Source organism: Ursus arctos, unplaced genomic scaffold (genome assembly GCF_023065955.2).
Source record: "Ursus arctos isolate Adak ecotype North America unplaced genomic scaffold, UrsArc2.0 scaffold_1, whole genome shotgun sequence".
Classification (NCBI taxonomy): domain Eukaryota; kingdom Metazoa; phylum Chordata; class Mammalia; order Carnivora; family Ursidae; genus Ursus; species Ursus arctos.
This window is the reverse complement of record NW_026622763.1, coordinates 104,372,680-104,388,618: the sequence shown is the minus strand read 5'-3', so window position 1 is coordinate 104,388,618 and position 15,939 is coordinate 104,372,680. Positions and strand designations below refer to the sequence as shown.

Sequence of the window (15,939 nt, the reverse complement as noted above, 5' to 3'; positions counted from 1 at the left end):
GTTCAAGGAAATAACTTTTCTTTCAATATGTTTCATTTGGCACAAAACCCTTCTATGGTTCTCTATTTTAAAGTTTTATACTAATGTATTACTACCGTAATGGGACCAAAAAATGCAATGAAATATTCCATATAAAGTGATGAAATGGCAAATGTCTGCGTCAGAAGAGGATACCCTGATCAATAGAGTGTCATTACAATCCTCCAAGGGATGGTCACTCTCTGCCTTTCATGAAGCCCCTCACGTCCACTATCAGTAACGGTCACCTCGCTGGACACCTGCTCCCCATGCTTGGAGACACTGCACCTGTGTGTCTCTCCCATCCTCCTCCTCCTGGTCTAGAGGGTCTGGCCGGGGCCACAGCATCTGAACTGGCCCTGTCCTCCTGGCTCCCCAATTCAGGTCACACTGCACCTCACCTGAGAGCCCATCTCCAGCACTTCTGTCCCTTCTTCCCTTGGACGCCCTGCCCTTGAAGGCCGCTGGGCCCGACCACCCGCAGGGCCATCCAGGAGTCCATGCACAGCGTTCCTCCTTTCCAGCCTCTCCCCCAACCCCCCACCCCCCAGCTCCCAGGCCCCTGAACACACATCCAGTGTTCCTCCCAGAGTGCTTTCCTCCATCCGCCCCAAAGAACTCAGCCAGCACAGTCTGGGGCCTGACTCACTCACAAGGGTCTTGTGCTCCCCTCTCCTCCCAGCAGACACAGCCCCACCTGGTGCCAGAGGAGACTCACCTGCAAGCGACAGCGGGCCTAGGCCACTTTCCTGAGCCAGGCAGGGACGTGAAGTACCTACCTGGCTCACCTCCTCCTGCTTTTCCAGCAAGCATGCCATTCCTTTTCCAAGTTCACTACCACCGACCCTCTCCCTCCTCCACTCCAGGAGATTCCAGGGTACTGACCTCATCCTCATCTCCCTTTGGCCAGAATTAAAACAAAACAAAACAAAACAAAAAACAAACATTCAAGCCACTGAGAAAAACTAAAGAAAAAAAAAAAATCCACGCTTAGCAATAAACGTGAGCCTCAATGTGGAGTCACCTCGAACGGCAATCTGCATGGCCAAAGCCTCAATCAGAGAGAGCGCATCCTGCTGTGACCATCCCGGAATTATCAGAGTGCTGCTGCCACCCCAAAATGACCGGCAGAACTGGACTCGGTCCCATGATGGTGAGCAACCGAGGCCACAGAGATCGGCAAACCCAGCCCACAAACCCCACACAGCCCTGTGGCCGCTGTACACACATCACAAGAAAGACTGCTCCCCTTACAAGAAAGGCAGGATACTTTTCTTAAAAAGGGTTCTACAGCATCAAATTAAGGAACAACAACGCACATTATTCCTTTTCAACCGCAGTCTGAAGTTTTGCTTTATGAGAACAATGAAAATAAACCCGGTACGTCTACGGGGTGGTTTGACCCAGCCTTGCTGGATTTCAAATATTAAATCTATTAGAACACGGTCACAAACTCGGGCTAAACCCCACCCACCATGTGTTTTTATAAATAAAGCTTTACCGAGACACAGTCACACCCATGTGTCTCTGTATTTTGTGCTATGACAGCAGCTCAGAGGCTGCCTGGCAGGACGACACAGCCGGAGAAGCCCGAAGCAGTCACCATCCGGTCCTGTCCAGACAGTGCCTGCTGACCTCTGCACTAGAACTTGTTGCCTCAGCCATCCTTTGTCCCCTTGAGAAGAAATTGTTAATATCATTCAAGTTACTTCTCTTGAGTAAACGCGACACCTCATGTGGGGCTCGAACTCATGACCCTGAGATCAGGAGTTTCATGCTCTACCAAAAGAGCCAGGCAGGTGCCCTTCAAGTAACTTCTTTTTAAGTAACTTCATTTACATAAGTAATAGCTGTTCACTGAGGAAAAGAATACATATTTGATTTAAAAAAATTAAAAAAGGAAAAAAAGACCCATAAAACCTACCATCACTACCACTCACAGTCTGTTGTCTGTCCTTCTGGATTTCTGTATATACAACATGCTTTTAAAAAAGGATGGCAATGGGGCGCCTGGGTGGCTTAATCGGTTAAGCGCCCGACTCTTGGTTTTAGCTCAGGTCACAATCTTGGGGTCTTGAGATCAGCCCTGCATCAGGCTCTGTGCTCAGTGGGGAGTCTGCTTGAGATTCTCTCTCTCCCTCTGCCCCTCCCCAGAGCACAGGCTTGGCTCGCTGTCTCTCTCTCTCAAATAGAATAAAATCTTTAAAAAAGAAAAAAAAAAAAAAAAGATGGCATTAACCCCCGTCAGTGCCAGATGCGACACTGCAGGCCCTACCTGGGTCTCCCCACTGAGCCACCAAGCAAACCTACAAGGGAGCGCGTGCACACTGTACCCGGTGATCTCTGGCCACACACACTTTCCCCAGGTTTCACTCTTACAAAATGCAGCAACAGACGCCTGTACATTCTGCTGACAACTGTCTCAGCTAATGTTCTACTTTGCTTTAGTGCCTTTCTCCACACAGAGCTTCCGGATCAAATGTGTGAACATTTCTGAAACACTGGTCACAGGTTGTCACTGGGCCTTCCAGACGGATTGGCCAATGCGTATGCCTACCAACAGTGTGACAGTGTCCTAAATTATTTTAATCTTCTGTTAGACACCACATTAAACCACGACCACAGCGGAAAGTCCTAGCTGAAAGTAAACACGACCACTCCATCTTCCAGATCACACTTTCTGCGTCTGGCATAACACACCACACCCGACGGTGTGTTGGGAAAGTTGTGTGAAGGTGGTCTGAACACTCAGTGCCCTGATTTATGTTGTCAGTTTGTAATTCCCTTTCGAGTTGACATTTTTAACGAATTAATATCTGGTGACTTGGAACTGCAAAAATAGCTATTCTACTGGGTTAGTAACAGCACCTTTTCAAAGCACAGTTTTCTCTCTCTTTTGGACAATTGGGCCTACGATTCCCCCCACAGGTAAGAATACACCTTTGTCCCAGATACACAGAGCCAGCCCTGACCCCAGGTGCAAGGGACACCTGCAACTTTCCTCCAGCTGCCCCGGACAGGCTCTCAGCCACCCGCAGCACACAGGTTATCCCACAACGCACCCTGTGCTCCCTGCTGCAAGAGAGGCATCCATCCCAGAGCCTGAGAGCCTGAGATCTGAGCTGTCTGGATGGTATCCTGAAGTGGCCCAGGTCTGAGTAGTTTACTGCTACATTCAGAGATCTCAAGGTGATGGAGGAAGAGAGCGGCACCCCAAGTCTGGACCCAGTACCTGGGGCAATTCTCAGAGCCCTCCCAACAAATATGCCCACAATGGTCTGGGGCTACAAAGCTGCCCATTCCCTGGGCGGGATGTGGGTCCCCCTCGGCAACTCTCAACAGGCCTACGCAAGCACAAGTCTAACACAGGTGCATGCACACACACGCTTCACAGCACAAGCATACGCAGCAAGAATGTATTTTTGAATATGTAAAATAAAATTCTCTTTCAAGAGATATTTAAATATGAAATAATTAAAGTTCTAAACGGAATACTCTACAGCAGGTAAAATGAAAAACAGAATATGCAATAACACACTTGTTTTTTTCATTCAAACTGGCAGAAGGGCATCTTCAGCATGCTACCACTGTAGGTAACCTCTCACACGCCCAGAATACCAGATGCTGTCTGAGGACACGTGCATCACGGTTTAAAGAGATGTGGATGGTAAGGACACAGCCACCATCAACAGGGTGCAAGACCAGCGATGGCCCTTCCGGTGTGTCTGTAACTTTCTCTTTTAGAAACATACGCACACACCCTCTGCAGAGAAAGCAAATATGGTAAAACTTTAAATCAGGGAGATATATAATAACACCCAACACGGTCTTCTCTCTGGACTTGAGTATTTGAATCATGTAACACTTTCTTTTTTTTTTTTCTTTTTTTAATTTATTTGAGAGGAGAGAGAGAGAGCAAGAGTAGGAGCAGAGGGAGAAGTAGGGTCCCCGCTGAGCAGACAGCCTGACGTGGGACTCGATCCCAGGACACCAAGATCATGACCTCAACTGAAGGGAGATGCTTAACCCACTGAGCCGCCCCGGCACCCCTCGTTTAACACTTTCCGAAACTACAATATAAGGCTGTGTCAACAGTTAAACAGCTTCCTTTCAGCAAAGTGTCACTCGGGATGCAGGCTGCAGAGTTGATGCTCGGCCACTGGCTGCAGAGAGGGCTGGCCATATTTCGGCGCTCTTCTGTTAGTAATTAGTGGTGAGAGAGTCCCCCCGAGGCCCCGCTTATGGACACACTCGGTGTGATCTAACTTATCCATGAGGCAGCTTGCACTGGAATCATCTTTAAAACGGAAACAAAATTTTCCTCTTGGGTACTATACCTTATTAAATATGACCTTTTGTCATATTACAAATACTAAGCATTTCACAAATATTGAGAAACACTACAATACTCAAAAAAAAAAAAATCTGGCACAGGAAAGAATGACCTAGGGTGTCAGAAAGCAGAGATGTGTCATTCATTCAGAGAAAATGTCTTAAGGTGTTGGGGGCGGCGGAGGGAAAGAGCCAAAAGTCAAAAAATTCACCCCAAATGTGTCGTTGGGAGGCATCCAGAAGTGTGAGTTCATAGCCCTACCACACGCACCCTAGCCTTCCGTCCGTGCGCAGCTGTGCTGGGAGGCCCACGTACTTGCAGGGAGCCCTCACGTACCAGTGTGGCAGCTGGCAGCACAGTGATGGGGACACAAAGGGCAGTGAGCAAGGGGCTAAGACAAAGGTCTTGACCCAGGACAGCTCACCACACCCTGAAACCTTGAAACAGCAACTTTCATGCCACCATGTGCAGAACAAAAGGAGTCTAATAACCCACCATTTCCGTATTAGCTCATTTTCTGTCCCTAAAACATGTTTTGCTAATGTTTACACAAGTTGGCATGAGGCAAAGCAAATCTTGCTCCACAGGCTGCCGTCCATAGATTTCTGTGCTGTGCACAGCCCACAGAACATGCACCCATCCCCCAGAGTGGCCCATCAGTTTGGACGCACTGTGTCTGCAGCTCTATTAGAAGTTCCAAAGGAAAGGAGAGGTCCACGTACACAAAAACATCAGAGCTGTGGCAGCCTGGAGAACACAGGGCAATCAACAGGAAAACGAGCAAAACCCTAGAATGCAGTACTAACCAACAGCATCACTGTTTTCTCCCTATTGCCCCCTCGCATCCCTCTGGGGTGCAGGTAGGGAGGACTGGGAGCATGGGTCCCAGCCCACTAAGACCTACGCCCTCCCGGATCCTATACCCCCTGACCAGCACAACAGACTAGAAGCATCACAGTCTACTTACAAGGACCGACCAGTGTGGGTATGTGCAAGAGATGTGTGCATTTCCTCAAAGCCCACCATACCACAGGGGCCGGGGTAAAGGACTGAGTGCTAAGAACGGAGGCCGGCTCATGTAAGTGCTCAGTAAACACTATGGTCCAAATGACTCATAACAGACCCATGTGAGTGGCTTGCTTCTGTCCTGGCCAGGGTCTCTCAGTGTCACAGGTCTGGTTTTCAAAACTGACATTGACCAAGGGGTCAAAGTTGACTTTGGTACCGGTCCACAAATCAGAGCAACTAGACTACTAGAGTTGTTACAGAAAGCACAGCAAGGACCAACACTGTCCTCTCCAGCAACTGCCTTCAGATCATGTTTTCCCGGCTTTGCGGAATGAGTCCAGGAACAAGGCACGTGTGGGCACGCAGACGAGAGGAGAGTGCCCATCTCACGAAGCGAAGAGGGCCCTGGAGAAGGATGCAAAAGACCACTGACTGGCCAGAAAGGACATGAGATCCTTTATTAGCTCTTGCCAGAACCTGCTAACAGTCTAAACCACAACCGACACTCTACAAAGCCAGCAGGAGAGCCAGGGTGGCTGGCAGACACCAACCATTCTGCAAAGTTCCTTTCTCAAGGCTGGGAAGACCATGAAGAGAAACATCAGCTTTTAACCTGAGCTATTTTACTAAATCTTATTTTGTGCAGCAAAAAAACAAAAAACAAAACAAAAAAAAAAACAAACCCACCAACCAAGAATGTACAATCATTTTGGATGGCTGTCTATGTGTGACCTATTCACCAGACACCAAGGGAAGGTGAAGGCATTCTGCACCGGTAAACAGGATTTAATGTCGGACAACAGTAGGCTGAACACACGACAGGATGGGTAGCTTATTTTTTTTTTAAAGATTTTATTTATTTATTTGACAGAGAGAGACAGCGAGAGAGGGCACACAAGCAGAGGAAGCACCAGAGGGAGAGGGAGAAGCAGGCTTCCTGCTAAGCAGGGAGACCAATGCGGGGCTCGATCCCAGGACCCTAGAATCATGACCTGAGCTGAAGACAGACGCTTAACGAAGGAGCCACCCAGGTGCCCCAGGATGTGTAGTTTAAATTCTGCTTCACCTGCTGCAAGGAAAGGGGCAAAGTCTGTAAGAGGCACCAGGCAGTGTGCACAGAGCGGGCCACCATTCCTAAGGGTGGATGGGGCCCACTGCGCAGCACCCTCTCCACATGGAGCCAGCTGTCCCTGGGGGTCACAACCGTGCTCCCTCCTACTACACTGGGAGCACCTCAAAAGGAACAGCTTCCATCTTCAAACACTTGGGATATAAACCCACAGCAAAGAGCAAGCACTCCAATTCCAAGGAAACAAGCCGTCCTCTTGTCACAGAGACCAGAGGGGTCACAGGCATGAAGGCAGAGAAACCTCGAAAGGCACAATCCGGGCAGGGGGCCATCCCTGGTTTCCAGGGAAACCACAACAGAGACATGACAGATCCCTAAGGAGTTGGATGGGATCCCGGATGCAGACGGAAGAATCTGGGGTGCCCACAGTAAGGATGACAAGTAAGACTGAGAAGTGGTTTTCACTCACTGCGTACCTGGCACTGCTCTACGCGCTCACGTCACTGAACCCCCCCTCCCCCCACTCTGAGAAGGAAGGACTAGAACACGCCCATTTTATTGACAGAGGAACAAACTGAGGCACAAAGAAATTAAGCAACTTTCCAAAGTCACCCAGCCAATCAGGAAGTACAGCTGAGATTCAGATGGGGCCCCCGGGGCTCCAGAACTCACAGTAACCCCCAGACCTCATCACCTCTCCATCAGTGAGGAGGGGGTCAACGACTTGTCACCAGTGAAGGTCGAAGGGCTATGATTCAAGAACCATCTACCACGACTGACAGGAAAGCGGAGCAGAGGCAAAATTCATTCACCTGCACACCTAACAAACGGATAAGACACCTGCTGGGGCTGCCCCTCACCTGGGCGCTGGGGACGCAGCACTGGACAGCCCTGGCGGATCTCAGACTCCAACCACTGTGCAGAGAGGGCAACAAGCAGCATGTGTCTGGGGGTACGCTCCAAGGAGAGACATGAGACAGGTGAGGGAGACGGGCTCCAGCAGGGGTGGCTGGCCATGAGGCTTCTCCAGTGACACCTGAGTCAAGGCTGAGAAAAGAGGGGGGCTAAACCCTGAGGGTACTGGGTGGAGGCTGTCCAGGAAGAAGTAGCGGCACACAACACTAACGAGCAGAAGAGTGACTCTGGCATGTTGAAGGGACAGCAGGATGACCAGCAAGGTCAAGAGCAGCAGGTGGGGGGGGGGGCAGGGGAGCCAGAGCGCTGTGTGGGTGACTTGAAGCCAGAGGGAGGTTCTGTTCAGAGGGGATCACACCCTGACTTGGGTTCTGAGGGCTCCCCCCGCTGCTGCGTGAAGCCAAATGTCGAGGAGGGCAGGAGCAGCGGCCAGAAGACTGTAGCAATGACCCACTGGGGCAACACTGCTGCCCGGGGCCAGGACACCAAGAGCGGATTCCCAGAAGGGGAGGGATCTCGGCGTGAGGCATGGCTGGGCTTCAGATGGGATGAAGGAGGTCTCCAGGCAGCCACGGGCAGATGCCGCAGTGGCGCAAGAAGCAGCGAGTACACCATGGTTCTCCTGGACACGTGTCACCAAAGGCAGCCAGGCTGTATCAGAAGGACCCAGGCTCAGGAAAACCGAGGCCAGCACTCAGGGCACACGTCCCGACAGAGCCACACAGAGCGCGGGAGAGCAAGACTCGCCCACATCTGAACACTGACCGTGGAGAGGGGCTAAGGCGACACTGAGCACGATGCCTGGGGACAAGTCCCTGTGCGGACAGCATCAGTTTCCTGTTGCTGCTGTAACACGTCACCACGAACTAGCAGCTTACAACACAGACTTCCTATACCTCACATCCAAAATCAGCTGTGGCTAAAATCGCGGTGTCTGCGGGACTGTGCTCCTGCTGGAGGTTCGGGGGAGGATGATTTCCTTGTCTTTTCCAGCTTCTAGGGAAGAAGCCCCCGTTCCTGGCTCCCCCACTGCTGCCCAGCTTCTGCCCCTTATCTCCTCCTGAGACTCTGACGCTCAGGCCTCCCTCTTACATCACCCTTGTGATGACACTGGGCCCACCTCGATAACACAGGTGAGTCTCCCATCCAAAGGGCCTTAATTTAATCACACCTGCAAAAGTCGTTTTTGACCATGTAAGGTCACATACTCACGGGATTCAGGGATTAGGATGTGGATATCTCTGGGAGCCATTTTTCTGGTTTTGTTTTTTGTTTTTGGTGAATATTAAATGAGATCATACATGCCATTAAACCACAGCTTGATAAAATTTAAATATTACTATCTAGAGCTTATTAGTAATAGTGATTAATAGACACTATTAAAATTACGTCTTCTAATTTTAAACACTTATGGTATATTGTCTAAATATAAGCTTAATGATGGATCTTAAAAATGAAAACAAAGAAAAAATAATTAAAGCCCTTTTATTCCATAAATCCTTACCTTGAAGCTTGTTAATGTGTGCCCGAATTGTGTCCCCAAATTTTTGCAGCAATATAAAATGGGTCTATAGGAAATTCAAAGATAAAAAAGGAAAAGAGCTTCGGGAAGCCAATTAAACTGGACAGATCGGGGCATAAATTGCAAGGACAGACCAGGTGCCCAATAACAATGCATTGGCTCAGCAGAGTAGGGGTGGGGCCCACACAAGCCACTGCTCTGGAAAATCACCCACAAAAACCTACTGAAAATTTTCAGCCCCTGCGGTTCAGTAATAATGACAAAGAAATCATTAGTATCCCATGAATTTGGAGCTCTGGGTCCCAACCAGAACACAGTCAAAAGCCACAGTTACTAATACATATAATGGGTTTACAAATCAAAACTGCAGTAACAGCAAAAAAAAAGAAGGGGAGGGGGAACTGCAGGCATCCTGAAGACTGAATTTATATAATCCTCCAAAATGTATATGTGCAATCAAAAATGTGAGCCTTCCGAATGCTGGTTTTCTCAAAATTAGACAAGTCACATGTGGTTGACGCTCCATGAAATGTGAGTTACTTAACCCAGGGAACTGGACTCCCTCCCCTCACTCCCAGCCCACACCCCCTCCAGGCACTCAGGCTCCCACATCACTGTCTTAGTACTTAGTACTTAGTACTTAAATCCGAAAGGAAGTTCATGCATCTCCTAAAACCAGTCACTGTATTCACTTAGATAATAAAAGAAATCGGATTTGAGAGACTTTAAAAAAATAAGCAAACCTCTTGAAGGTAAAAGACATTTCTACCCAAAACCTTTAGCCAGGTCACAGACTGGAGATTGTGACTCAAGAGGGAAGGATCTTAACAACAAAGCAGCAGCAGCAGCAGGCCGCAGATTTGGAATTCATTATTTCAACCACTATCCTACTGTCCTCCGAAACTCCAGTATCTCAATATTGTACAAAGAGTAACTTTCTGTGCTTTGGACAGAACAAATCTAATTCTCTGGACATGTGAACCTCTTGTTTAAAAATCATTATTTTGATTGCCCTTGCTCATTTATTCACACATATCTGTTCTGGGTTTTAGGAATTTTATTTTTCCCCACATTATAATTAATCCTTAAAATTAAAGTCGCAGTCCCCTGGTAAGGCCACCTCAGCATGCCAAAAAATGAAAGCAAATGTTTCCCTTCTGCACTGCAAATTCATAAAATGTGAGCCCTGCCCAATCCCTGGAGAACCTGTGTGACTTTGACTTTTTAATTCATTCGAAGTTAAAAAAAAAAATTAAACATGCACATTTGTTCATTTTATAAGCATCTCTAGGGAAGTTAATGGCATTTAAAACGTACACAATATATCCCACCTCGCTTCAAAGACACAACAAAAAGGGCATCTTTTCCAAGATTTTGTTAAACTGCAAAGTGGTTTTTTTTTAATTGTATATTCAAAAAAATTTTTTTTTGCCTTTACTGTTAATCTTACAAATCTGTTCAGGGCAAATACATTTATTAAAGTCTCGTCCACGCTAGGCACGGAGTGATGCCACACTGACCACAGCTGGGCAGGATGAGACCCCACGTGGGGCTGGAGGCCATAAACTGATGAGGTCTGCTATATGCTCAACACACGTGTTTTATTTAATGGGTTGAATTAATCCAGGGTTAAGGGTGGGCAGGCAAAAGTGGACCCTGCTGGGTCAAAGGCTACATACATTTTTAAGGCTTTTACTACATTGTGTCAAATGTAATATAAAAGGGATTATTCCAATTTACAATCCTTCCACTGATGCCTGAATGTGTCTCCCCAGAATTTGTAGGCTAAAAACTAACCTATTAGGTATTCTTAGGAGGTGGGGCCTTTGGGAGGTGATTAGGACATGACAGCAGAACCTCATGAACCCTTCTAAGACAGGTCCAAAAGCACCCCTTTACCTCATTCTGCCATGTGAGACACAGCAAGAAGTCTGCTCCCTGGGAGACGGCCTTCAGCGGACCACGCTGGCGCCTTGATCTCAGCTTCCAGTCTCCACAACCGTGAGAGCTGAATTTCTGTTGTTTTTAACCACCCAGCCTGTGTTGTTTTCTCATCGCAGCCTGAGACCAGACTGGGACCCATGTCCGTACGCTTTTGTGAACACAGGGTCTTTCCCTGTTTCAATATTCTACTTCACCAGATTTAAAAAATAAAAATCACCTCATCATTTTAATTATTCCTTAGTAAAGCTAAATATACTTACATACTATTTGCTCCTTTATTTCTTTTGATGAATCTGTGCCCATTCCTTTCGTTGGGGAATATCTTTTTCTTATTGCTTTATAAGAACTCTTTACATATAAAAGACAACCCTCACCATATGCTGTGAATATTTTGTATCTTATTTGCCTTTTAATTTTGGTTGAAGTGTCATGTTCAGGTGTCATTCAGTTGTTTGGATGCCATCAACGTAAACTGCTTTCTTTTTTTTTTTTCCGCTGCCTTTGATGACCACCCCAGGAATATCTGACTTTCAAGATTTGTTTTTGAGGAAAGGATTCTGTCTTTGGAATAGCAATAGGCAAAAAGAGAAAAACAATAATTTGACCTAGTTTCACAATAACCCGGCTCCCCAAGAGAGACAGAATGCATAGTTATCCTGTGAAGTCAGGAGACCACAGCACAGCTGACCCTGCTGCCTTAAAATACTTTCTCTTGGCATAAAAAATAGGGCCACAATGGCTCAGGGAAGAGAGTAATGCCAAATGTACATCTGATCCATGTTTATGGATAAATTTAGGAAAAATGTAATAAATTCTCTGCCTAGAAACACTAGAGAGATAATCCTTTGAAAAAATATCTTGGGCTGTGAGTAAAGAATGGGATCCCTCCAATTTTAGGTCACTTTAGATCATTCCAATTTTAACAATCCTGGCAGGCTCCTCAGTGGGGTCAGCTAAAGACAGCACAAGGCAGAGTGGAAAGAGACTAGATGCTGTCCTCCAATGCCCTGCGGAGACTGGTTCTCTGACTCCCAGTCACGTGGCCGTGGACAAACTAAGCCCAAACTGATGCCACTCCCCACGGCCAGACTGTGGAGGGACCACCCCTGCCTCTGACCAAATGGGGCACCAGAAGCTCCATGTCACCCTCTCGTCATCTTCACACAAGACGCTACAGTCATTTGCATTTTACTAGACAAGCAGCCCACAGAAAACCACTCATCTCACACAGAATTCTTTATGAGAGCACACCACCCACGGGCAGACGCTGACTTGGCCTTGGTTGTTTGGAAGTTGGCCCTAGGATTACGGAGGCCGAGGGAACTGAATGTGTTGTAAGAATATCACATGTGGCATGTGCTCTAAGCAGAGAAAACATCTAGGCTAAACAATGAACAGCCACAAAATCAAATTTATTCCTAAGAGGCAGAGAAAATGGAAAAAGATAGCACCTCATGGTACCCAATGTTTTGTTGTATTTTGCACAAAAGAACTCGTGGTGAGTAGTAAGGCAGCAGATCCAGCCTCCTCCCGACCACGTGGATGCCTGCGTTTGCCCCTGTGCCTGGCACGTCCCAAATCCTATGCCAGGTTGCACAGGGGTGGGGTGGGGAGGCCCAGGCTCCTGCAGGGACCCTCAGCGCTCCCAGTGGGAAGCTGGCGGAAGACCTTACACCAGAAAGCCTTCAGTATCAGTGACTTCTCCCTGCTCACAGACTTTATAAGGAACAAAGTCCCTAACCCCTACTCCGTGTTTCTTGCACTCTCTATTTCCAGAGCAGCTGCAACAGCCTCCTTCCATGTCCTCAAATATGTCCCTCCCACCACAGGGCCTTTGCACACACTACCCTCTTTGGGATGACATGCACTCCTCCCCCCACTAAGACCTCAGAGAAGAGCGGCATCTCACTAAGGTCTCCCATCTCTGTAGAAGCCCATCCCGGTCCCACTTCTGGCACATGTATCCTGCACTAGCCACCTCCCATCTGAGCAGCACTGACCACACTGTTCCCTTTATGGTTACTAGGGTGACTATGGCCAATGCTGCCTTCCCTTCTAGACTCCAAGGACCCTGAGGCCAAAGACCTTGCTTGCTTGCTCACCAGCACCAGCAGGTTGCCTACCTACTGCATCTGCAGGTATTCAATAAATACCCGATGAATGAAGAAATGAAAAGACATCAACGAAAAAAATCTGGGGCTTTCACGATCATCTGGCCGGAACACATATGTGTGTGTCTGAGTATATGTCTACATGCGTATTTTTTTTTAATATAGGAAGAAAATCACAGCACACATTTTGATTCATCCATACATTCCTAAATGACAAAGAACTCTCGCAGGCCACCACTGGCCAGGTGTCACCTCAGCTCCCCACACAGCAGATGGGCAAGGACACCCACTGACCGCACAGCATTGCGATATGCTAATTCGCTGTTAATTACAGCCTCTCCTCACCACTGCCTGAGGAGGGCCTGTCCTATGGGGAGGGCTGTGCCAATTAGACACATTCACAAAGGAATATTTTTAAATGATTGCCGGTTATTTTAAATACTTCTGTTAATTTATCGGTAGATCACCTGGAGTAATAGGAAATAAAGTGGCTCCCTTCACCTGTGATGTATTTTCGTTTTTCCTTTTCCTTAGTCTAGTGGTTTTGAAGGGTGAGCAAGAGAAAAGGGAACATCCATGGGCAAGAATACTTTAAGGTTTAGCTAAAAATTCTTTCCCTAGCGTTTTTTCTCCTTCAGAGGAATGCGGTGATGTTAGTTTCTGAATCCTCAGTTTCTATTCAAATAGATGTAACACTTCTCATTAAAGGAAGCAGAAAGGATTGGGGGACAGGATTTCCAACATATGCATTGAATGGAAACAAGTTTAGACTATTACAAGGCAGGACCCACTTTCTTGTAAGTTGCCAAACGACTAAGGGCCTTGTATCCCTGAGACTCTTTGCCTCAGACTCTCACATAAAGAGTAAACGTAAAGCTATTTCAATAAACCTCACTTTGGGAAACAGGGTCAGCTCCAAAGAACCCCCCAAAAAAGAACACCACGCCAGCCACGCGGAGAGAAGCGTATCGGAAAAACGAAAGACACCACGGAGCGCTGAGCTAGCGGTCTCGCGTGGAGGCAGAATCTGGCATCCAGAGACGCTGGTTTACACGTCCACAGGAGCGCAGAGCTGGCTGGCGGGACGAGCTCAAGGAAGCAGTGGCTACATGCTGTCGGATGTGCACCCGGGGGGGGGATCACGGGGCAGGGCTCTCTGGCCAGCCTGCCACACCACCCCTGGGCACAGTGGCTGAGAACTCCCAAGTTCTGTCCACTGGAGCCCACAGCTCTTCTTACACTGGTTCCGCGCTTGGCAGGTTCTCAAGAGTCAGAGGGAAACCCACACAGAGTCATGCTCTTTTCCCTTAGCACCTGAATGTGATTAGCTATTAAGTGTGTATTTGTCAGTTTGAATAAGCACAAAGGCAAAGACCAATTCGTAGATCATCTGGAGGGGTCTGGGCACTCAAGGCATTGCCCCTGAGATCTCATTACTAGAGGCAAGAGCCCCAGCTGACATGAATTATTTACTGCAGCCCTGGCCCTGAGATTATGCACATGCATTGCAAGAAGGTGCATCTGGGCTCCACTTTAAACAGGCGATCATCCAGAGGCGCCAGCTCCGAGGAGGGAAAGGTGCAATCAATTAACTAGCACGCTGAAGTCCCACGGAGATGAGAAGCGAGTGGTGGGATTAAATTCTCCCAACCCTCCCTCCCAGCACAGCAAACCCACCCAACGCCCGCGCTCCAGCAACGGGGGGGGGGGCGCTTCACTGAGCCAAGGGGAAGTAGGAAACAATAAGCAATTTGGGAAACAAAATCCTGAAATTACGCTCGGATTATGATTATAATTAGAAAGTCAAGCATGTCTGATGGTTCTCCAGTGAGTCGGCAGGCTGCAGACTAGAATAATTTTACATAATTATCAACATCAACACTGACTGAAGGCGAGGGAGGCCCCCCATGCTGGGGTTTCTGATCAGAAGGCCTAAGACGTGGTCCCAGCCCCTGAAGGACATACCCACAAACACGTTACAGAGCAGCGACCACGTGTTCTAAAGCTGGGACAGAAGAGGGAAGCATTTCTTTGTCTACTATGCGCACATATTTATGTGAAAACTCCTACAAAGGTACGAAATTCAAACCACATTTATAATTGATGAATGCTCTTTATTTTTTTTTTAAGATTTTATTTGACAGAGAGAGAGCACAAGGAGGGGAAGCAGGAGAGGGAGAAGCAGACTCCCCGCTGAGCACAGAGCCCAACTCGGGGCTCCATTCCAGGACCCTGATGAATGCTCTTTAAAGAAATGAAGACAGGGACGCCGGGTGGCTCAGTCAGTTAAGCCTCTGCCTTTGGCTCAGGTCATGATCTCAGGATCCTAGGATCGAGCCCCCGTCGGGGGACTTCTCCCTGTCCCTGCTTATGCTCGCTCTCTCGTGCACTCTCTCTCAAATAAATAATAAAATAAAATGAAGATCTTCACACCAAATCACGATTTTAGCAGGAACTCAAGATTGTATCTTTCAGTCTTGCTGTAATGTCTACACGGCTGCTCTTTACCATGCTCATCAGCGAGACGACCCAATGAGCCTTGGACCCTGGTTCAGAGAACACAGGGATTCTCTGGAATTGCTCCTGATCTGTATTCCAGGCCTGAGCACCCCAGTCACGCAGAGAGGCGTGGTAAGTCTTGGCTTTGAACCCCCCACCCCTGCCCCACATCAAGAAAGAAAACCACCGAAAATAAGATGAGAAAGGACAAGAAACCACCAAACCTTCTGTAATAAGCATCCCTCAAAACGACCAAGCTCTGTGCAGCATTACCTCTGCCCAGTGTGACCACTGCTTCCTGTCTCTGGGGTCTCCTGAAGCTGTTCTTCTATTTTTACTATTCTAGTACTACTACTACTACTACCACCACTATGTGAGTAACCGGGGCAGGGGCGGGGGGGCGGGGACCTGGAAAGTAAAGAGAAAGCCAAGAGGCTGGATGCCCCAGAGTGGGCTCTGCCAGATCAAACCTTCCCTTACATTCTAGCATCACCTTCAGTCATGCCCCTGGCTTCCTCGA

At 48.0% G+C, this 15,939-nt stretch overlaps 1 protein-coding gene across 3 annotated transcripts in view; it reads right to left on the bottom strand.

Moving 5' to 3' along the window:
• The window catches only part of AGAP1 (ArfGAP with GTPase domain, ankyrin repeat and PH domain 1), a 523,916-nt gene that overhangs the window by 412,899 nt on the left and 95,078 nt on the right, over positions 1 to 15,939 (bottom strand). The window lies entirely within an intron of this gene.